This window comes from Phyllostomus hastatus, unplaced genomic scaffold, assembly GCF_019186645.2.
Source record: "Phyllostomus hastatus isolate PE091 unplaced genomic scaffold, TTU_PhHast_1.1 phas_contig_159, whole genome shotgun sequence".
In the NCBI taxonomy this organism is placed as follows: domain Eukaryota; kingdom Metazoa; phylum Chordata; class Mammalia; order Chiroptera; family Phyllostomidae; genus Phyllostomus; species Phyllostomus hastatus.
The window spans coordinates 31,652,633-31,677,855 of record NW_025333640.1 but is presented as its reverse complement, the minus strand read 5'-3'; positions in this window follow the sequence as shown (position 1 = coordinate 31,677,855).

Here is a 25,223-nt window from a genome sequence, read left to right as displayed (position 1 = left end):
GTCGCATGATCTTCCCTCTTCAATAGCTGCTGCATCTGGGTTTAAATCCCCACACCAATCCTCCTCTGCAGCCCCATTTCTGACTCCTTCCACAATTGGCTACACCTGCCAGAACTCCCATATCCTTCCAGCTGTACTGGGCTGCCATCATGAGTGTGGGCAGGTGTGGCCCCATGTCATGGAGCCAATCATCTCCAAGCTCCCACGCAGGCGCTGTAACTCAGGGGACTTGCCCCCCAGTTACATCTTGGGGGGAAGTTACATCCATCCCCTGGCTCAGAGCACTGCCACAGCTATTTAACATATCTATGCAACCAGTTAAAGGTTATAGATATGTTAAATGGCCATGCAAAAGGTTAGATGCAAAGCTGTTGCTATGCAAAACAGCTCTCAATGGCCCTGCTCTATGTGTCCCTTCCCCCAACCCACACCTGAAGGGGAAGGGGGCAAGGACATCCTAATATTTCCTGGACACCTTGAGTTCTGGACCCCATTCCAAATCCCTATTTGGGGTCCCCCTCTTGGTTGCAACCTGTTACAATATGGAATAGCCCAGGTCTCTGAAACATGGAAGAGTCGGTGCAGTAGTTGGCCAGCGCATACCCAGCCCTGAGCGTGTGTTCCAGACAGACAGCTGTGTCCTGGCTGCCTGGCAGTAAAGCTTAAATCAGGCACTTGAATCAGAAAACAGAAGCCAACTGTCAAGGCTCCCACTCCAGCTTCTCGTGCGTTTGTGGTGATGCTGGTGCAGGCACACCTACTGCACTGCCAGTCGTGTGGAAGTCGAGCACACGTGGTACAGTGGGGGGCTGCCCCATCGGCGTGTAAGTGCACACCACAGGGTTTGCACAAGGACTGTTTTCTCAGAACCTATCACCATCATTTAGTGGTATGAGACTATAAGTAATGTCTTTAAAACATAAATTCCTGAATCGGAGTGACTTTGAAATATGTAAGTGATCCCAAGCAGTTATTCTGGATGGATGCCAGATCAATTCAGCGTTCTCAATCAAATATCAATTTTTAAATGTAGCCCCTCAGGGTAAAGCTTTCACCAAAGAGAATAGCCTAAATGTCTGTCTTCCTTTTCTCATTTGGATTAGGGAGGTATTACTGTGAAGTGGCATGCAGGTGAAGTTCATTGCCAGGATTAGAAATAACTATAATATTTTCTGAGAGCTATCTAGAGGGAAAAATGAGATGGCGCAATTCCCTGGGATTTAAGTTTCTGTGGAAAAATAAATAAAACTTTTCCCCAATGTATTTCCTTTATTCTAAGTCCTACTTTTGTAGGCCGTGATCAAAATCGCAAGTTAGGCATCTCAAGTCTCCGTGGCTATCACAGATTTTTTCCCCAGCTTGTAACAGATTCATTTCTGCTAAAATTCCATTACTCTAAGCAATTTCTCTCAAGGATTGTAACAATTCTCCTGAAAACAGATCAGCAGCTTTTAGTATAATCTTACTGCATCTAACTGGAACGGGGTCCACTTCTGGTAAATCCTGCAACTGCATGTGACAGGAATAGAAAATTCTATTTCAGGACCTTGCAGAGTAAGGTGAAAGGCACTTCAAAGGTGGTTTGGGCTGCGTTTTGTTTTGTTTCATTTCATTTTCAGTCCTTCTCTTAGAATGAGCCTTTGTTCTAGTTTATTTTGAAGCAAGGCTTGAACAGCTTTTATATTTTAAGCAGAAATGAAATTTTTTAAAAAATGAAAGAGGGTTCTTTCTCAAATGTGACTGGCAAATAAAACAATGTAAACAAATGCCTTTGGCGGTATTTTGAAATGACGACATTAGAAAAGGTTCAGGAATAAACGGCTCTGTTCTGCACTCGGCGGTACTCATTCACAAATTATCAGCACAGATGCACGCTCCCAAAGGCTGATGGGAGACACTAGCGCTGAAAAGAGAACAAATGAACTCTGAATGTACAGCTGAGAAAGAAAAGAAGGAGGGACAAACAGAAAGAAAGAGAAAGAAAGAGAGGGCAGCAGAGAGGAAAGAAAGAGAAAGAACAGCTAAAATCATTTCAACTAGACTTACTTTAACAATCGACAATAGCGTAATGAAATTCTTTAAGGCTTAATTGGGTCAAGAAGGTTAACTTAAAGAATGTTTAACCGAGAGTTTCATCTAAATGAAAAGAATCACTTGAAGAACATTTATCTCTTAAGACAGTTAAATTGCGGAGATGTACTAGGATCACTAGCGAGGCCTCTAAATGACTGGTCCAAGGCCACAGAGCCAGGGAGTGACACGGTCAGTCTGTGGCGAATCTGAAAGTAAGAAAGAAAATAAACACGTACAGCAACCTAACATCTAACTTTTCTATTGATTGCAATTAAATTTCTAAAATTCTGTAACAATGTTGAACAATTCTGAAAAAAGAACCTTGTGGTGGTATTCAAAATAGTTCACTACAGTGAGCGTGTGATCCTCCTAAGGATCACAGAGCAGTAGACGTCTCGGTCCATGGGGAGGCTTCTCACGCCTTTCCCTGTCTTCTTTCATCTCCCCTTTCTGCTTTTCCCCTGTGGTCTGTGTCCTCCTCTACTTTTCCCTTCTCCTCCTTCTTCTCGTAACAGTTACCATTTATTTAGTTCTCAGTAGCCTTATCAATGCTCCTGTCCAATGCTGGGTATTAACAAATGATATGCCCAAGCTATGCCACATGGTAAGTTTTATTGCCTGTGTTTACAGACAAGGACATTGAGACCCATTCTGGAGAGCGGCTAACTCCAGCACTTTGCTCTCTAGGCTACACAATGCATTATAGTAGGTCCTGACTTAACATGATTGATGGGCTCTGCAACTTGAACTGAAACAGCCATATACCCAGACCAATTTTACTGTAGGCTAACTCATATAAACAACAGTTAAGTTCCTAGGGCATCTCACAGACATTATGACAAAATAATGTTGAGTGAAATGATGTCATTCAAAAACATTCACTACTTTGCAACAGGTGCAAAGAGATCAGCACCTACAGTGTACTGCAATAAACAAACACCGTTGTTTCTTTCTTTAATTCTGAAAGTTAAAACTTGGGTTACTTAGCACATGTGGTGAATGCTGTATAAGGTGAGAAGAGAAAGAAGCATGGAATGTTCTCCACACTTGTCAATAGTCTGGAGTTTTAGAACTCAGAGCCGGAAAAATGTTATCTTGAACTTTGGAGACTGCTTGAGAATTGTCCTTTAACCATTTTTGCTAGCATGAAAAAGGATGAATAAGGCCTATAGGAGTTTGAAAGACTAATCAAAAGTGTCCCTTTTTGATTACAATACTTGTGCTTTATTCATGAACAATATTTTTATACTAATTAGCTCCACTCTGCTTGAAGTTAAAATAAAAAGGAACAATCTGGGGATATTTAAACAATCAAGCTGAGTAATTTTGGCTTCCAAACTGAGAGTTCTGAAAAAATGCATATTCAAACATTAGTTTCACATTCTGTAAAATGAAAGGGGCTTTTTAAAATTGTGTATAATATATTTCAGTTTCTGCCTCCAAGACCTTTATGCTCCTTGCAATAATGTGAATGCCCCAAAACTTTAAAAACAGGCAATTGGCATGTGTAGCAAAAATATTTAAAGAGGTACTATATGGTCAATTAAATAAGGTAGCCATAAAATAATAATCAAGAAATGGAAGAAATTATTGGGGGCTATGGAAGTTGTCTGCTTTGCATTGTTCCTTAAAGTACAGACCAGCCTGGGAGTGGCAGAAGGCTTCAGAATGTTCTTCAGAGAGAAACATCACCTGGTGACAGCAGAGTCCTTTGTAACAAAGCATTTCTGACTCAGTAGAGGTATCGATGGGATTGATATAAATTGTATTACTTTTAATAACTTCATAATATTCCATTAGCTGTTTATACTATAACTTACTTTGTCACCTGTTATTGGGCTATTGGCTTTTTTTTCCTTTGTCATTATAGGTGAGGCTGATGATATTTATACACCTGAGGCTCTTTGTCAGTTGGCAGGTGTGAGGCATTTACCTCATTTACCTAAAGAAACCCTCGTACTTCAGCTCTGAACTGAAGTATCACTTCCTTAGGATGAATTCCCAGGCCGTATACACCAGCAACTTTCAACCCCTGTGCTGCAAGAATTTTCAAAACACGCGACACCTATTTAGTCAGGGGTGCTCACCGCTTTTCCCTTAGATTGTCAGATTTAAAAAATGACGACAGCCAGCACAACAATAGCCGTCCGGTGTGAATGAATCAAAATTATACCTATTTTCGTCAGGTCAGCAAAAATATAATGGATATTTTTTGGTGCGCTGCAGAATTTTAGTAATTAGTTTGTGTGTGCCTCGAGATGAAAACAGTTGGAAATTGCTGCTCTAGACCGCAGTTTGTGCTCCCTCTTTCGTGCTGTCTCAGCACGCTGTCTTCTACAGTGTATGTGCTGCTACAAAATTCTTCAAGTATTTAATTTTTTTCAAATTTTCCCTTTTGCTCACCAAAATGTGCCATGCCTAGGGGCAGGGTCATTGTTGGCCGCTTAATATGTTGTCCATGACACAGTATTCCCATACCATATAGTCAATAAATATCCGTTTAATCAATGATCAAATCTGCTTTTCCACAATTTCTAATGAAACAGACTGTCTTTATGAATGCTTTCTTTAATTTTTAATCTATTTAAGAACTCCCACTTTATATATGGAAACAGCATGTGTTAAAGGTACGAGCTCTTTGCTTAGTAGGAAAGTTGACTTGCTGAAATGCTCAGTAGAAAATATTTTCTTTCATGCTATTTCATGATGTAAAAGGCTGTGGAAGATTGATTGGTCAGAAGAAGTCTGTGGTTAATAGCTAATACGTTTGCCATCACAATGTAGAGATGTGGTCTATATGAGTGTGATTTTGTATCTTCTTCCAAATCTGTAAATTGTCAAACTAAGAAGCACCGTGGTAGTAACCTTCAGTAGAAATGGAGGTTCACTTTTAATAAACCAGATTAGCTTCAGCGAATGTAACCATGACAGAGGAGTAACCTGAGGGCAAAGTCAAGCCGATACGTTGTAAATAAAGCTATGGGAATGAATAGACAAGCCCAGTGATGTGTTAACTAACAGAAAAATTTAGCTGTCTGCATTACCTACTGCCTCTTAAGAAACAAACAAATCAGGCAGCCCTATGTTGCAAATGTTATTTCACCTTCTGTCCCTTTATCTGTTTGAAGTCTATGCCATTCGAGGGAGGGGGGATCCCTTAGGCTGCAGACGAAAGTCATCGTGTTTGGGGTAAAAGTAGTTTTTAGTCTTTACATAGTATTCTGTGAAATAATTTTTTTAAATCGGCAATAAAATAAGGATACATCCTCTTGTTTTATCCACAGATTAAAAATTCTTCAGTTGTCACATGCAGAGTAGATATATCCTGGGTTAGTTGTTTTTTCTTTTTTATTTCTTTGTAACCTGGGGGAATATAATTCATTGAAAAAAAATCAAATCAAATCAACTTGATAGGAATTGTCTATTTACACATCCATTTTCATCCATCAACTAAGCACCACATGGAGTGTTCCTGGTAGTGTGTGTGTGTGTGTGTGTGTGTGTGTGTGTGTGCGCCATGCAGTATTTTAAAAGGTAAATAAGACTCAGACCTTGCTCTCAAAAGTTACATTTTAATAAGGATGAGGGAGAAAATACATTTTCATTTTAAACTTTGCTAAAAAGTATACTGAGCCTCGTACCTTGGTGCCATTAGCGACACGGGAGCAAAGTGCCGGAGGGTCTCTCAGAGCAAGATCCACCTCGAAGGTTGGTAAGTATCAGAAAGAAGGCTCATAGCAAGGAAACAAGGTAGAAAAGAAACGCATAGCTTAAAGAAGCACTTTCAATTTAAATATATAGAATTTGGCAAACTATTGCTTAAACTATTGCTCTGTGGTAAGAGAAACACGAAAAGTCAGAGGTGACCCCAAAATTTCCAACCGAGGTCACCGGTGACATTTAGACAAGAAAAGGAGGAATGAGGAGGAGCTGTGTGGTCTATAACACATGCATCAGTTTTTCAAACATTAGTAGCAGAATCTACTTTATGTTAGCCATTGGCCCTAGATTTCAGAATGCTATGTTCAAAAATGAAAATCTATCCAGTACAAGATCTGGGTTACATGGCAATGAGTTTTAATTGTCCATCAAGTCCTGGTAGAGATGTCCATATGGAGGTGAAAATAAAACCTCCAAACTGGGCATTATGCACTGAATGCTTGTCCCCACAACCCCCACCCTCCCCCTCGACTTCCCATGTTAAAGCTCTAACTCCCAACATGATGATGTTAGGAGGTGGTTCCTTTGGGAAGTAATTAGGTTTCGATGAGCTCTTGAGAGTGGAGTCTTTATGATGGAAGTAATCCCTCAGGAGTTGAGGAAACGACACAGGAGTTTCCTCTCTCTCTGCCATGCACGGATACAGAGAGAGGCAGCTACTCGCAAGCCAGGAAGGAGGCCCTCCCCAAGGCTGAATCGGCCAGCACCTGGGACGTGGGACTTCCCAACCTCTGGAACTGTGAGACATGCATGGCTGTCATTTAAGCCACCCAATCTATGATATTTTGTTAACGCCACCCCAGCCAACTAAAACACTGGGTCTGAGAAGACTGGACATTAGCGATAGCTCACATTCATGGATTTGGCCAAAGAATAAAATTTTAGCGAATGCTTACATTTAAGAAATCATGGAACAGAAGAGTGGGGAAAACATCACAAAGTCATTGAATGTGAAACAGGACTAGAAAGTACGGAATCACAGAAGAAAAGAGGAGAATGCTAAGGAGAGTTGATCGATGGCCATATCTTATTTTAGAAGCAAAATACAAAGAAGCCGAGAAACGTAAATAAACTTTGAAAATGGTTGTGTTAGAAGAGGCTGGGAGAGGCAGATGGATTCCAGCAGATATCAGAAGACTCCCTTCCGCTGAACGCATGCTGACACTACGGTCCTCGAGTTGCTCTGCACATCGCCGCAGATTCAGAGACAGTGCAACAAGGTCTGTGCCATCTCCTCTAGCGCCGGGGAGGGTCAAAGGAAGTAGACAGTCATTTTTAAAGTATAAATTGTGAAAGAAACAGATAACCTTCATGATTCTTCTCCACTTATTTTTGAAAATTAAAACCACCATGAGATACCACCTCACACCAGTCAGAATGGCCATCATTAACAAATTGACACATAGCAAGTGTTGGAGAGGATGTGGAGAAAAGGGAACCCTGGTGCGCACTGTTGGTGGGAGTCCAGACTGGGGCAGCCGCTGCGGAAAACACTATGGAATTTCCTCAAAAAAACTGAAAATGGATCTGCCTTTTGACCCAGTAATTCCACTGATGGGATTAAACATTAAGAACCCTGAAATACGACTTCAAAAAACCTATGCATCCCAATGTTCATAGCAGGGTTATTTAGAATAGCCAAGTGCTAGAAACAGCCTAAGTGCCCATCAGTAAATGAGTGGATAAAAAAACTGTGTTACATCTTCACAATGGAATACTACGTAGCAGAAAGGAAGAAGGAACTCTCTTACCTTTCATAACAGCATGGATGGAACTGTAGAGTATTATGCTAAGTGAAACAAGCCAGGCAGTAAAAGACAAATACCATATGATCTCACCAATAAGGGGAACCTAATTAACAAAACAAACAAATAAGCAAAACAGAACCAGAGGCGTGGAAACAAGGAACAGACAGGCTGGCAGGGGGATAAGGGGTGAATGAAAGGGAAGTGTCTACGGAAGGAACACGGGTAACTGACTCGTGGACATGGACGACAGGGTGGGGACTGGCTGACGGGGCGGGGCAGAGGACAGAAATGGAGAGAGGGGAATCGGGACGACTGTCATAGAACAACAATAAAATTTTGTAAAAAGCCTCGAATTTACCCCGTGTAAAATAGAGGTGCTGCAAGTCAAGGTGCCTGGGAGAGAGATTCCGAGTCTCTGAGTTTGTGAGCGAGGATTCAGGGTCCAGGGAGGAAGTGCTATTGAGGGAGCATTGTGAGGGAGTGAAACCAACACAGGCGATGTTAAAGACAAGGAAAAAAAACAGAGGACTTACATCACTTGATTTCAAGACATATGAAGCCTCAGTCATCAAAAGGTTGGTATTAGTGAAAGGATCAGTGGAACTGAAGGGACAGTCATACACAGACCTGCAAGTATATTATCAGTTGCTTTTAAATAGAAGTGCTAAGCAATTCAATTGAGGAAAGAAAAGTCTTTCAACACATGGTATTGGGACAACAACAGCTATGTCTAAATGACAGAGAAGTGCACGTCAACATGTATCTTTCATATGAAACAAAACTCAAAATGGGTCATAGATCTAAAAGCAAAAGTTAATAATATCAAACTTCTAGAGGAAATATAATAGAAAGTGTTGAATACTTTGGAGTAGAGAAACATTTCCAAAGGAGGGTACAAGTAGCATGAGCCTTCAGAAAATGAACACAATTTTCTCAAAATTCAAAGCTTTACTTCTTTGAAAGGCACAACTAAGAAAACTAAGAAATTTCAACATACCTCTATCAGTTATTGATAGGAAATGCCAACAAAAACATCAATTAGAATATAGGAAATTTTATATTATGCCTAACAAGTTTGATCTAATATATATAATAATATAATACCAATATAATATTATATAATAATATAATAATGTAGTATAACATATAATAATAATAATATATTATATATGAATATATGTATATTAAATGCACCATACAATTGTAGGAGAATTTAGCAGTTTCCCATTTCAATTTGTGCACAGCCAGTTAGTCACATTTGAATAAATTACATGCTTAAAACTGGAATATTTTATCAGGAATAATATTTGTTGACTTCAGGGAACTAGGACCCACACTTTCATTGTTTAAATATTGGCTTTCTGATTATTTTGACTACATACAGAGCAGAATCACATCTCAAATACCTCACTCTTTCACCCATCCTTTAGACTTTTAAATTTTGGGGGAAAAAACTTTTAAAAATCATTTTATTGTTGTTCAAGTGCAGTTGTCTATGCTTACCCCCCTTAGTGCTAATATTCATATCCATTTCTATGTACCGAGCTATCCTGAACAATGAATGACCTGCATCAGGAGTCAGCAGACTGCAGTGGGTAACTTGTTTTTATAAATAAAGTTTTATTAGGGTGCATACCTCTTCATGTACATATCATCTGCAGTGGCGTTCATATTGCAGAGGAAGATGGGAATAATTGACCAAGGACATAATGCCCACAATCCTGAAATATTCAGTCTGGCCCTTTAAGAAAAAAAGTTTGCCAATCCCAGATCCCTGATCTGCATGTTTGAACAAGCAGAGGCTAATTTGTAAAACTCAAACCATATGGCTATCTTAAGTCTTATTTATGTTTAAAGATTTGCAAAAGTTCAGTTGCTGCATTGTTCTGATTGTCCAAGTATAAAACCTTCATATTAGAAATTGCTGCATTTAAGTCCCTGGGAACTTAGACTGTGAACTTTAATAAATGAGAACTAATACTGCAAATATTTTAATATGGTATGAAAACAAATTGGATAAATGTATAGTGTTATCCTATCCTTCTCTGCAAACTGGAGGTAATTTTGGGTAAAGGGAACTTTGTGGAATCTGCTCTGAATACTCAGTTCGCTCTCAGGACTACCACACAATGAAGCGAATACATAATGTTTTTAAAGCAGATAGAAAATGGCACCTTATCATCTATAACCGTCTCCCCTATTCCCCAGCATGCACTGTTTTCCAGTTTCATTATAAGAGATATCAAATGCATCTCACACTCACTCCACCATATAGCTGTTATAACAAAAGAAATGAGGGGGAAAAGGACAGGGGAAATGAAATCACACCTCTGCACTTCTGGAAACAATCACGCCGCCCGCGTCCGACCGCAGGGCCCTGCCGTTTTGCCAGAACGCCACAGCACAGCTCTACTGAGAAACCAGGCCGACGCGAAAGGCAGTAAAAAAGAAAATAAAAGGGTAGACAGTAAATTCTGGCACACTAGAATTTAACACTGCGTGGATGGCCTTCATTTGTGGCTAGATATTGGGTGGCCTGTTGGGAAGAGGCGCGACCGAACCTTGGAAATAAAAGCCCCCGACAGTAATTCCAGGACAGACAGGGTGACGATTGTGTGACTCAGAGGAGTCTGCCGATATTTAAGGCTGCCTGGCGCCCGTCCTTCTAGATGGGGAACCACAAGCTGTGTTTCGACTTGGTCACCCCAATCTGTATACCTGGTATGCTTCTTGCATTCTGTAATGATGTAAAACAATGTTGTCCTAGAGATGCATATTGCTAATTTTTTTTAACTCTAATACAACTATTTTCAGTTTGCTATGCATTTTGTTAGATTGTTTGCCTAACCACCAGACAAATACATTAACCAGGATAGAATAGATCTGGAAAACATGATTTTGATTTGACACTTGAGGGTATAGGTACATTTCTGGATCTAAGCAATTTTATTTAATTGCTTCTCATTTGTCTAGTGGTGATACTATATCTTTATTGTATGTGTATGTGTTTTTAGATATAATTACTCATAAACATAATATGTATAAAATTTAACTAATGCATCAAGCATTGTTGGAACAATAAAATTTCTTGTTCTTTATGAACCCCATGAGCAAAAACAGTTGTAAGTTAAGGAAAAATATTGACAATTTGATACCTCAGATGGAGTATTAAGTTGCAAGGGGTTTCTGTAGTCTTGTTTAAGTCCTGATGAAGAAAAACAGTGTACAGTTAAGGCTCTCAGTACTGCCAAAGATGCACAGACAGATGATAGAGCAGGAAAGGAGAGACAGGTGAGTAGATAAATAGAAACCACCATGTACACTCATAGTGTGTGCACACACACGTGTGCATTTGTGTACATTATTGCACAACTCAAGGCCACTTGGAAATGAGGAGTATGCTCAGTAGTGAATGTTTGTGTAAGGCCTCTGACAATTCTAGTCAACTAATTTGCTATTGTATTCATTAAACCGGAGAATGACTTAAGTACACAGTAAAGACATTAGTGATTTTTTTGTGTTTAATAATATAACAATTTCTATTTTTGTTCGGGTCATTTATTTCAAAATTATGAAAAAAGTCTAAAACGAGTTATAGTGACATGCCATTTTATCTTTGTAAAGTGTACAATGTCATTAAATTTTTAGTATTTCTTCTTTATTCAAAAAAAATGTCAATTTTCCCTGGCTGGTGTGGCTCAGTAGATTGAGTGCCGAACCAAGGGGTGCAGGTTCAATTCCCAGTCAGGGCACATGCCTGGGTTGCAGGCCACATCCCCAGTAGGGGGTGCATGAGAGGCAACCACACACTGATGTTTCTCTCCCTCACTTTCTCCCTCCCTTTCCCTCTCTAAAAATAAATAAATAAAATCTTTAAAAATATATAAATAAATAAACTGTCAATTTTATGCTAGTATTTTGCATATATATTGATATAATTAACAATTCATTACAATTTTGTTTAGTTTTTTAAACATTAACATGTGAATAAGTAAAATATCAAAGAATTATGGAAAATACGAACTAATTCCATTGTACTTTTGTTTATAAATAAAAATTAACACATTTAATAATAATTCTTTAGTGTTCTCCACTAATAGATTAGGTCAAACATCAACTACATATACTTTTTTGACAAATAATGATTCATTTCCATTATTTAAAATTTATTCCTTAATTTTTCGGTAACAGGGCAGGTGACTATTGATGGAACTGGTGAAAGGAGGCACTTGGCCTACCAAACTTGCAATGCCAGTGCTCAGTGGGCTGCAGAAGTGAATGCCACATTGCCCCTTCCTCACCAGACTCCAGTCTGGTGGGAAACGTTGATGTGCATTCAATGCTAAACATTCAGTGTTAAAATAAACACACCTCCAAGGAGTGCCAGAACCCATAAATTTTTTTCTTTTATTTTTTTCTCACTTCCCCTCTTTGCAAATGTAAGGAATTTATAACTGAATTTCTTCTTTAGAATGGCAAAGTCTTTGTCTGTCTGTTCTCTAACTTTTTTTTTTGCAGTGTTTCCAGTAAGTGCACTCTTCTATCGGTTGTCCATTTGCTTTGGTGATGCCTGGGACAAGCTAAACAAAAAGAAGTGCTAAATGTGTTAGCGAAACAATTTATGCTAAAAGTTATTTTAGCAAGTGAACTGAGCTAAAAATTGTGGATTAGTCTTTTTTGTTTTTCTAGTATGAAACTCATATGATTTTAGATTTTCTAAGTAACTTTTAAAACTATTAAGTTAAAATATCAATATTCAATTTAAAATCTGAATTAGCATTTGCTTTATTTTTATGTCTTTGTCTACAAGTTATAATAAAATAGTGGTAAGAGTTAGGTTTATAGAGGAAGTCCAGGTAGGTTATTATCATGTTAGAATGAAAGTTTTCTATCTTTCAGCAGGTATTATTTTTTTTAAGCACTAACTCTTCAAGAACAAGACACAATCAATTGAAAAAGCTATTGGTACAAAAATTATTTTGTTCTAGGTGCCAATGTGAAAAGTGATGTAATATGCAGACAGTAATTATGTTTGTTTTGAGGTCAAAATGAATAGTATTATTTTCTCTTGAGCCATACAGGAAGTAAAGGGACTTTTTTTATTACTTCCATCTGGCTCACAGATGTCGTTTATTGTGAAAATTAGCAGTGTATGAAAACCTTATGGCTAATCCTTTTGGAAACACATTCATTTTTTTTTGGTGAGATAAAAGACACAGAAGATATTATGTACATGTTTCAAGAGAATATATTTATATACTTATCAAATCTAAAGAATTCATGTTACAAAGTGGTAAATTGTTTATCAGCTAGTGTTTTTCATCTAAAATAATTTTTAACATTGTTCTCACCAGTACATAGAATGATTCTTGGGTAAAATATTTTTTAATTACTTTGATTGCTAATGGGAACATGGATATACAATTGTCCCTCAGTATCTAAGGGCCATGGATCCCAGGACCTCTGTGGGTACCAAAATCCATGGATGCTCAAGTCCCTTTATAAAATGGCTTAGCATTCACACATAACCTACACACAATCTCCCTTATACTTTATTTTTTTAAGGTTGTATTTTTTATATTTAGAGAGAGGGGAAGGGAAGGAGAAAAAGAGGTAGAGAAACATCAATGTGCGTTGCCTCTCACGAGCCCCACACGGGGGACCTGGCCCGCATCCCAGGCATGTGCCCTGTCTGGTAGTTGAACCTGCAACCTTTTGATTTGCAGGCCCACGTTCAATCCACTGAGCCACTCCAGCCAGGGCATCCCCTACACTTTAAATCATCACTAGATTACCTATAATACCTAGCAGTGTAAATGGCATGTGAATAGTTGTTATACTGTAAAGACTAGAGAATAATGACAAGGAAAAAAGGTTTGTATGTGTTTAGCACAGATGCAACCATCACAGACCTGACTACATGGTAAATGTCAGCAACAACGTAAAAAATTTATTTTAATGTTTTCATTGCATAGTTAGTTGAATCTATGGATATGAAACCTACAGATACATAGTGATTATGTTAGGGAAAAATTCTTGCTTGCTTCATAATGTGCTTGATAAGTTTTGGCTTATAGAAAATTTCTTTGCAAATTCTGCCATATTCGTTTCCACTTAAATTTGGCTTCTGACAATATAACATTTTAAAGATTTGGTTTTAAAAATGCAAAAGTAGACCTTTAAAATGATGTCCATATAGAAAACCAGATATGGAATTATATATATATAGTTTCCATTCCGTATCTGGTTTTCTTTTTTTTTTTTTACAACAAATTTGACCATTTAGTGAAATGGAAAATTTTGAAAAATTTTGAATCATGCTCCATTGAAGGCAAAATCATGACAAATCACATTATCTGAACAAACCAATTACTAGCAATATATTTGAGTCAGTAATCAAAATATCCAAAAAGAAAAGCCCAGGTCCAGATAGGTTCACAGGGGAATTTTAACAAATATGTTAAAAAATGATTAGTATGTATCCTTCTCAACTAATCCATAAATTGATGAAGTTCACTTACAGATTTATTTCATGAGGCCAGCATTACTTTTGATACCCAAACTAATGCAAAAGACTGCAAAAAAAAGAGACTTGCAGGCCTAAATTCTTGGTAAATGAACATGCTGAAATTCTCAACAAAATATAACAAACCAGATTGAATGCTACATTACAATGATTAAACACCATGGTCAAATGTAAATTATACCAGTGATGCAAGAATGGCTCCACATCCAGGAAACAACTGATGTGATTCAACACATCAAAAATAACCATATGAATATTTAAGAGATACAGGAAAAGAAATGGAATACTGTATGCATTACTGATAAAATTATTGCAAAGAAGGCTCATAGAAAAAAAAACATTCTCATCTTGACAAAGAGTGTATATGACAACCTCACAACTAAGTATATACTCAATTGTGAAATAATGAAAATGTTCTCTTTTTTTTTCTGCCTTTTCCCCCCAACCTCTCCCCACCACCACAGCCATCCCCACCTCCCTGCCCTGATTCCACACCCCCTTTGGTTTTGTCCATGTGTCCTTTATAATTGTTCCTGAAAATCCTTCACCTGCCCCCCACCAATTATCCCCTCCCCTCTCCCCTCTGGTTACTGTCCATTTGTTCTCAATGTGTTTGGTTATGCTGGTGTGGCTCAGTGGATTGAGGGCAGGCCTGCAAACCAAATCTGGTTTTCTTATCACAATTCTTATGCATTAAGAACAATCTGGCTGATAATATGGTGTGTAAATGGACTTCAATGTGGTGCCTGGCATTCTTCCGATATTGTCAGTTGTCATCCAGAGCCTGAGTAATTGAATCTTACTCCCTTACTGACCTTCTCACTGGGACAGAAATCGTCAAATGCATCAAGAGTCCCTACCAATATAACGTCATATGCCCTCCTCTGGGTCAGCTCTGGGTCAACTTGGAGGGAAAGGTTATAAGCTCAGAAGATGCTGCTGAACCGAGCAGCTTATGACTTCCCCTGTAACCTTATACAGATGCGTTTTTTCAACATCACGTGGAAAGACGTCTGTGCTGCGGTGATGACTCTAAGATCATCAGTGAATGCAGCACTGCTGTGGCACACAGGTGTCTCTTCAAGTCGACGACAACATCGCCCTTAATCACGGCCTCCCTGGAGCTGGGTTCGGTGTGCAGCCGGCCAGCACAGGAGTGGGAAGGCATAGCTAGAAGAGACAAATGCCTGATAAAATATACATGCTTCTCTGTGCCTTCCCAACGGGCGGAGACCATTGGAAATTTCAACCCCACAAAGACACCCTCCGTCCCTTCCATTTCTTTGATAAATCATAGTATATTTTCCAGACAAGACATGTATGGCAAACATGGCATCATGAGCTCCATCATTAAGTGCAGAATGGAAGGATTTGAATATGAAACGCGAAACCAAATGCCGATGTGAATCAACCTGGATACCTTCGTAGCTCCTCTGAGCGTGCCGTGCACACTTCGGGCAACGACTGTCTCTTTTCGCGGACACGAACCGGTCTTCCAGGAAAAAAGGGACAGCGAGAGAGCAAACGGGGTAATAGCCGGGTGTTTCCCAGTTGTCTACCCTACGCACTCAGCTGAGACTTAGAAGACCCGAGAAGCCCATGGAAGCTTCACAGCTGTTCCCAGGACCGCTTAGCCCATGGGACCCTCCAACCGTGTGAATGGCTGCATTGCTCAGTATAATCTTCTGGCATAATTCCTTGGGGCTATAGGATTCCAACGATTTTTGAGCTTCTGAAACTACCAACTCTACCATTAGCTTAAAATCAATTAACGGTACATGATTTCAGTTGTATTTGTTAGTCTTTGATAAGTATTTATCAGATGTTTGTTATTCTTCTGATAAGCATGATAATTTTGCAGTGCTGACCGCCTTGCTATGTTTTGTGTCAAAATCAAAAACACAAACATCAATGATCGTTACTTGGACAAGTGGCTGAGAACTCATAAAAGCATTCATACGTCGTAACAGTCTCCACTTCAGGAGTTAGCAAAGTTTTCCTTTCTCTAAGAATATTTATCTTTGCCTAGAAAAACCATGTATTCATGCACTATTCCATGAAATCACCCATGTTAGAGAAAGATGTCTGTTTAAGGGTCTTGTTGTTTGTTTTTCAGTGTCTCGCCTGACTGGGTTATATTTATAACGAAAAGTCTTCTGAATGAAATATAATTTTTTATTCAAAATGTGAATCTGGAGCAGATTTATTAGCTGTTTTTCAAAGGGTACACCTGCATAGTGTTGGGGAATGATAGGTTTTAAAAAGGATTACTTCAAACTACATTAATTTTCTCTCTTGCAGCCCAAGTCCTCACTCTTCTGGTGTGTGTATGTTCAGCTGGTTCTCCAAACCTTGGTCACAGTCTCGCTGACCTTGGTTGCCTAGTTACAAAATCCTCTTTGTGATTTGTGCGATGCTTGTCTTGATGGACCATAATGGATTGTTTCTCCTAAAGTAAACTTAAGAGAGTTTCTATTTCAGAGTAGAATATATTAAAACCAGTATATCTTGCCAAATTTAGAACTTGTACTTCTTGGGGACTAAAATTATGAACTGGAAAATTCCCTATCCAAATTTTATTTCATATTGCCAAAATTTACTTTCTGGTTCTAGAGAATAGGGTCTCAGATAGCCAGGGTTGCAATATAAGGTCCTTAAAACTGAGACAGCTTTATAATACATAAAGCGTAAGAATGTTGTGAAATGTCGCAGTACGTCTTCTGAAGACAAATATTTTACAAATGAATCAATAATGTATAATAACATTTAGTTTTTCCATCTTCTGTGTAAGTGAACATGAGCGGAGCTGTATTTTTAATAATTTTTGATGCAAGAAAATTAACCTGTGATGTACATTCCATTTTTTCATTATTATAGTGTTTTCTCTTTCTAAAGTTGCATATCCCTGTGCTAATCTCAAAATATAGTATTAGTCATCAGATAGGTATATGTACAAATTCTTATATCTAGTTTATTCAGTTTTCTTCCCCAGAAAATAAGGTTCCCTGCTGTGTGTATATACAATTAAGTATTAACTTCATGAGCTTATACAAACACACAAAAACAGTATTTGCTTGTTGTGAGAGTGTAGGAATGTGATTCTGGAGATTACCTTTGAATCCAGGGTTCACACTGAGCCTGAGCGTGCTGGTCCAGTTACAAAATAACAAGTCCATCGTTTCATGCATCCAGTTCGCTACTTGGACACTGGAGCATGGAGCCCTGCTGAAGTTAGTTTAATTGATACCAGCTGTTAAACTGTTGCTTTCTTTTCCTTTTTTTTTTTTTTTTGGTTTTGGACAAGAGCCAGCTTGACTTGAAAGCAATGCCACTAAAAAGAAGAGACGGAAGAATGATGCCAATGATACATCTGTGTTCCTTTCAGGCCATTTTGCCCCAGCAGTTCAGCGCGAGGCCATGGCGGCTCAAACGCGGGGACAGAGATAATGGGTGGTTGACTGCTACAGGGCAGCTGGCCCAACTGGAGCTGAGGAATGGGAAAAACATTTCACTTTTAAACTTTTCTCCGTATGAAGAATTACTTCCCCTTAAAAACAGAGCGAATAATTTATTTTCATCCTACTCGTGCTTTCTGTAATAGAATCTATAAGACTTATTTGCAGCTACAATGACAAAAGGGCCTTGTGTCTCCAAATTTTATCTTCTTCATATTTTTTTCTTTCATAAAGGGATTAAGCAAAAAAGTTTTGGTTTTTTTTCTGAAAGCCAAATATCAGATAATATCCTTTCCCTCCTCCAAAATCAGAGCAACGTTGCATAACCAAGACACTTCTCAGATATCATCTAAGAAGTTTATACAGAATTTCACATAACTGCTTCATGTTAAACCTAGATTAACAATTTAAGTCTGTTCATTCTTAGTTAATGACAATTCTACTCTATGACTTACTGGTCTTCCCTATTTTGCTGAATAGTATTTTAAAAAAAAATATGTAGTAGTTTAAATAAATTGTACGTTTATTTCCAAGCCAATTAGTGAAATTAAAGTGATGAACCTCAATTTGTTAAACTTAAAATTTTCATTTTAGACAACAGGGACTTTTAAATGTGCTGAAAGTTGTAACAAGCATGCAGGAAGGTATGTTTTTAACCAGGAGGATTTGGGCAGCAAGGTAGTCAAAAGGACATTAATATCAAAGACATGAAAGAAATCAGGACACCATTGGAAGAATGAAACTGAGGCACAAGCGGAAGAACAAGGAAGAAGAGAATGAGAGAAAAGTTAGGAACAGAGAGAAGTCTGGGTTTGAAAACCACTGGATGAAAGAAAGGTAGGGCGTTAATGCTATGAAGGAGAGTTTGTGTTTGGGATGACAAACTATTTACTCGTCCGGCCAATATTCACTGAGCACCCACTACCCGCCAAGCACTCTTCTATTTACCGTAATTAAGAAACGAGTAGTGAGTCATCAATAGAAATGGACAAGATTGTGGTTACCATCTTTACCAGTGTTCAGCATCTTTGTCCTTACACATATTTGTTTGAATGACTTTTGCACATTTCTTATATCTCTGAAAGCACGTGGAAAGGAATAAGTATCTAGTGTGTAGAAAAATAAATGGAAGAGCTCTGTATTATAATGCAGACTGTTCTGCAGATAGGTACTCTGACATCCCTGGAGATAAAAGATGAAGTGTTCTACATAGTTTGTTTTAGTAATTGCTCTTTCTCCCCTTCTCCCAGATTCCCTATAAGCACCTTCTACCTTCTCAAGCATTGAAGATCTTACCTCTCCTCTGCTTGTTCTGAAGGAACCCGGAGTCCACTTGTGATTTATGGGCAGGGAAAAACACACGGACTCGGCTCTCCTAACCCCCTCCCATGAGCAAAGTAAGGAAGGTCCTTAAAGTTGAGGATAAATTAGCTTCACAAAGAAAGAAGCGTAGGCATTCACTCCTGTATCCCACCTCTAATGTCTTCCCCGTGATTCTAAAGCAGGAGGTTTTTATGGCCAGGTAAGGGTTAGCTGGTAGTGGATACAGTAAGGCTTCTTTTGAACCATAGTTTATCAGTAGGTGGGACCATAACGGCAGCCATTTGTCAACAGGAAACGATGACTCTACTCAGAGTTTCTCACCCTTGGCTCCAATGACAAATTGGGCCAGATAATTTTTTGTTGCGAGGGACTGTCTCATTCCCAGTAGGATGTTGAACAGCCTCCCTGGTCTCTACTCACTAAGATGCCAGTAGCCTGACCCTTCCCCAAAATTGTAATTAAGCACCTCCAGACATTTCCAGTGTCCCCTGGGAGGAGAAAATCACCCCCAGTTGAGAGCCGCTGGCCCAGCTGAAGCTCAGCCCATCATACAGATGCCCAGGGGCAGCTCAGTTTGCGGGGGTTACGCCCACTGACCTGTGCCCTCAGACCTCACACAGTGCCTCCCTCCACCTGTGAGCCAAAGGCACGCCTTAGGTTCTCGTATCGGAAACAAGTGCTTTCTTTCCTGTGGCTAACATGCCTTGAAATCTACTCATTGGAAGTGGAGGCTGGATTCTTACTGATTCAGAGTCTTTATCTACTTATTAAGATAGATGTATTAACACTATACTTTCATAGTCAGCTTTTGTCTTCCAGTATCATAATCTTTCTTTGTGATCTCACTGTATACGTTTTATAAAACAAACACAGTCTTGCTCTTTTTTTGTGACCCCAAATCCAAATGATCACAAACAGAGCCTGACTTCGATTCAGCAAATTTACTTTGAATTCCCAGAATTGCCAACGTGCTTGCTGGCCCACACTCGCCACATCTGCCCATGTCCACTTCCTGGTGTTCTACATATGTGTTCCTTAGTGAATGACCCCTCATACATCATACATAGTAGGTAAGCATGTTAAACTTTCTTTTGATTCTTTGTGGCCACAAGAGATAATCCCATATATTATATCTGCTTCATATTCAACCAACATTTAACAGGAACATGCATTCTCTTCAGATTTTTATATTTCTGAATTTAATAATAAAGAGAACAAATTAAACTAAGTACTTAGGATAATTGGAACTATAAACAGAAGCAATAATTTGCCTATTTTCCCCTTAAGCACTGATTAAAATGATATAAATATTCTATTCTCTGGTATGTTTCAGTGCTCTGCTTATCAATCATTTTAATGCCATGATAATTCAAAAATTATTCTTTTGTTTGGCTTTCAGTTATAATTCATTGCCCAAATTTGAATCATTTGGTACTTTTTTTTTCTTTCTTAACCTTTTTCCCCCACTCAGTTAATCTATAATATACACTAAATTTGCAGAGTAAAGCTTATAATTGATCAGTCTGTGACTATAATTCATCCCTAGGAAATAATGTCATAATAACTAATGTTTAGAACAGAAGAAAGTATTTTAAGTATTTTTCATTTTCTAATATTCTTTCATTCACTTACTATCTTCATAAATGCTCTACCAATCTGTTTTGAAACTTGAATTTCCACATAGTTTTAGAGGACTGTATTCCCAGAAAAAACTTAGAGACTTCCTGTACATGTCTTTTTTTTTTAACCAACTGTATATTTTGCAGTCCTTGAGGTCATGAACTCTCTCTTTGTTGATAGATGATATGATTCATGCATGTAATGATTTTAAGAGCCTAGCATTTGATTTTATGCTTCTTTTAGGTGGAGTGGCAGAAGTACAGATAGAGGATGTTTAGTAATGAGATTAAAAATGTTTATACTGTAGATGAGATCATTTCACCCATCCATGGCTTCCAGGTACAAGGTATTCTAGTGAATTAACGTGAATGTAACATATAATACTCAGTGGGTAAACTGAAATTTCAGATGTGTTTAAAACCTCCCTTGGCATATGTTGAGTGTATCTACCTGATTATATTTACAGTTTCCTTTTAAGAAACATAATTACTTTAAAACCTGGAAAATGCACAAGAAGGAAACAGCTTCAACTATGTGTTTGGCAATTGAAAATGAAACACAAATCAATAATTCCCTGTAATTATTTGATTTTAATGTGTGAAAAATTGCCTGGAGTATTGGTACGTGGGCAAGATAATTTGATTTTCAACTCAAAGCTATATTTGAGGAAGAGGAAAATGTGTTATTTTGTTTTCTCTGAAGATAGTCTTTATATTCCCAGCACTGCAACTCTGCTATGCACCGCTCCTTGCCCACTTCTCCACACGGACCACCCCTTGCACCGCCCTTTGTGAGACTGTAGTAATTTGTGCAAAACATTGTTAGTAGATTATTATTCATTAGTGTCGGAGATGACTCCTTACAGAGGTCATATTAGGATTTGTGTAGCCCTGGCTGGTGTCACTCAGTTGTTTGGAACATTGTCCTGTAAACCCAAAAGTCACAGGTTTGATTTCTGGAGGGTGCACATGCCTGAGTTGTGGGTTCAGTCCCCGGAAGGGGCACATACAAGAGGCAACTCATGGATGTTTTCTCTTTCACATCGAGGTTTCTCTCTCTCTCTCCATCTCTCTCTCTGCCTTCCTCTCTCTCTAAAATCAATAAGCATGTCCTTGGTAAGGATTTAAAAACAAAAAATGTGTGAGCCCTGGCTGGTGTAGCTCAGTGGGTTGAGCGCAGGCTGTGAACCAAAGTGTCGCAGGTTCGATTCCCAGTCAGGGTACATGCCTGGGTTGCAGGCCATGACCCCCAGCAACCGCATATTGATGTTTCTCTCTCTCTCTCTCTCTTTGTCCCTCCCTTCCCTCCCTAAAGATAAATAAATAAAATCTTTAAAAAAAAAAGATTTGTGTGGATGGAGGCAACATCTTCCAGAGAGCTCAGCACAGGCCCGGGCTAAGACCCCTCTCACCGTCCTGTGACTCTGCTTCCAGATTATCGCATGGGCACAACGCAAGGCAGACATCTGTTTATTGACCCCAATGCAAAACTAAAGCAGCAAGCAGTGGGTGCCTGGGGATTCACAGATTAAAATTATATGTCAGGGTACCACCTCTATCTTAGAACTCAAGAAAAAAAGAGATCCTAATGTTTACTGCATGCTCACCATTTATGAAGCACACTGTGAAAATACGTATGGCTCATTTTTTTTTAATCTCTATGCAAGTGCCACTGGGTAGTTGACAGCCCCAGTCCAGTGACACCCCCATCTCCTTGGACATTTTGGAAAACTTCCCCGGGAAGTGGCTTTATCTAGTCTGCAGTGTATTTGATGGACTCACTCAGTAGCACCAAACTTTTATACTTCACATTTGGATTTCATTTGGAACGAAGACTCATGAAAAATGAAAGGGATGGAATTAGGCTGTGCCATTTTTAGTCCCCAAGTAGTTCATGTATTTTAGTAGTTCTAAGACTGATTTTTGTTTCTGCAAGACTCACATATTTACAAGAAAATACAGTTAAAGGGGCCTTCCAAATTCTTTGTGTGATGGAGTATTTAGACCCACTCCCAAGATGGCCATTTTAAAGGACAACACTCCTTTGATGTAGTAAATATAGGCATGTTTATAAAAAAGCAGTAATTTATAATCACACTTTGTGCTTCACTTAGGAAGACGAAGGAGCTGTCACTTTGCCCTGTAGGGGGGAGGGGTCTGTCTTAGAAGATGCTGCACGACTTGTCAAACATCTCCCAGACATCCCCAGGTGGCGTGATGAAAGTGTCCTATCAGGAGCTTTTAAAAGGCATTTCGTGAAAGACAAAATGCCTCTCCCTGTGATCTTCAAACTTGGTTTTTGCCCTTATTAAACTAACATTTATAGTGTTACTTGAAATTTTTAGCCTGGGAATTATTTAGGCTTAAGCAATCAATGCAAGCTAATAATTCCCTGTTTCCCTTGCTATTCTGGTAGGCAAGAACTGGGCATTTGTCCAAAAAAAAAAGTTAATTTTAAATACAAAAACCGGCCATGGCTGGTGTGACTCAGTGGACTGAGTGCCAGACTGCAAACCAAAGGGTCACCAGTTCGATTCCCAGTCAGGGCACATGCCTGGGTTGTGGGCCAGGTCCCCCATAGGGGTATATGAGAGGCAACTACACAGTAATGTTTCTCTCCCTCTCTTTCTCTCTCCCTTCCCCTCTCTCTAAAAATAAATAAATAAAATCTTTAAAGAAAACAAATGCAAAAACTAAAGAAATACATGCTGATTTTTCCACTGCTGCCTTAAACTGCGTGGTAGGAGGAAGAAAAATGACATTTTAAAATTTAGTCTAAATATTTATAGAAAACCCAACAAAAAAGTGAATTCCTCCAAAAGAACCTGTAAAACCAGCTCTACATGGACAGCAGTAATTTTGAGAAATTTATTTCCATGTACAATTAGAGCTTTTCCCCAAACTCTTTTTAATCATATATTTTCAGAAAGGACTTCTTTGTCTCTTGAGGCTGGGTCCTATTTACTTAAACACTGAAAGTTTTGAATTCTAGTTCTTTTTTTATAGTCTTCTTTAAGTAGTTATTGATCTTATTGTTTTTCTTTTTAAATTAATGAATTAATAATAACTGGGGCTTCATAGAATGCATATGATGCTAAAAATTCTAAATTAATAAAATCAGAATAAATGAAGTATCATTTTAAAATTCACTCATACATTTATTTAATCTATATTTGTCACGTATGTTTTTTGGCTTAGTGGTAATGCTGAAAGAGTGGCAACTGTAAAACAAAAGGTGAACAGACTTCATGTGGTTAGAGTTTATCAAAACCAAGAATTATTTAAGAGAACTATTATTCTATAAACCATGCATCTCAAGTTTATCTAAATTGGTACATGTAAAGAAAGCCAATAGGATTATCATTGATATTGTCTTTGAAATAGGCATTTACAATGATACAGCATTATGTAAATATTAATTTTGAAGAATGACTTTTATTATCATGGAATATTAAGAATACATAATAATATATTTAGTTTTGCAGGAACCAACTCTATGACTTAATTATAATTTCAGAAATTTAATTTATACCCATAGTTTTTGCTTCTTTATACACAACAAATAAAACTTCATATATCACCCTTTTCCTTTGGAATTTCCTAGGAGAAACTCTATTCTTCCAAAGCTGAAGCCAGTATTTTGCACTTGATTCATTGACTTTTTGATCATCAAAACTCTAATTAATTATTGTAATGATGTGTATGCAAGGACACTGCATGTATCCCTACTGATACATCCTGTACTTCCAGCACATATATTTTTCTTAACCATGTTTCTTTTATAAAAGAAGGAGCTGGAAACCGCTGTAGCAGATTTAATTTTCAAATACAATAAGCATTAGGATTAGGCATGGTACCTGGTGAATCAGCCTTGACCATTTCAAGCAATAAATCATTGTAAAAATTTTGTGTTTAACAAAACCAGTTAGAAGTTCACATTAATTTCATGTTTAATTTAACCAATAAAAAAATGTTTAACTGAGTAAAGATACTTTCTTTCATTAGACTTCCAATTCTGTGCAGTCATAAAAAAACATTGTAGTTGGGATTTTTTTACACATTTTGTGTTTTAATCTGAAAATGGCACAAGTTGATTCTAGAAAGGAAATAGGTCTTTTTATAAAAATAAATCTTTAATTCCTTTCATCTTTTGCACTTAAATAAATGACAAGAGTTAATGTCAATATATGGCGATAGATACATTAAAGTTTAGAAGATGAGTAGTACACATAATATTTATTAAATGAGAACTTTAGTTTGATAAACTAAGCAAAACATGAAGTTACTAGAACCACATTTAAATCACATTTATCCACACTTTAAATAAGATTTTTCAATCTAGAATAACTACTTAATAATACAATCTACATATACAATTCCTTTCTTTGGTATATTTGAAAGCACTTTATTCATAATCCCTACATTCCAAAAAATGTCTAAAATGAAGACAAAGATCAGCAAATAACTAACTGATGACTATCTTACACAATATAGACTTCAGGATGACCATGCCGCACACAAATCTGTTGGGCTTTCCATATGTAGTTAGAAGTAGTTTCATATTGACCATCAGTATGAAAAGTATTGTGTGCTATTGGGTTCTTTAAGTGAAAATGCCATTTTTAAAACTCGTGAATGGCAATGTAATGGGCTGATATGAAATATATTGATAATATGAAATATACTGATAGTGAAGCATAAGCTGATGTTGAAGGAATTATGAACAGAAAACAAATAGCATGGAAAATAAATGGTAATT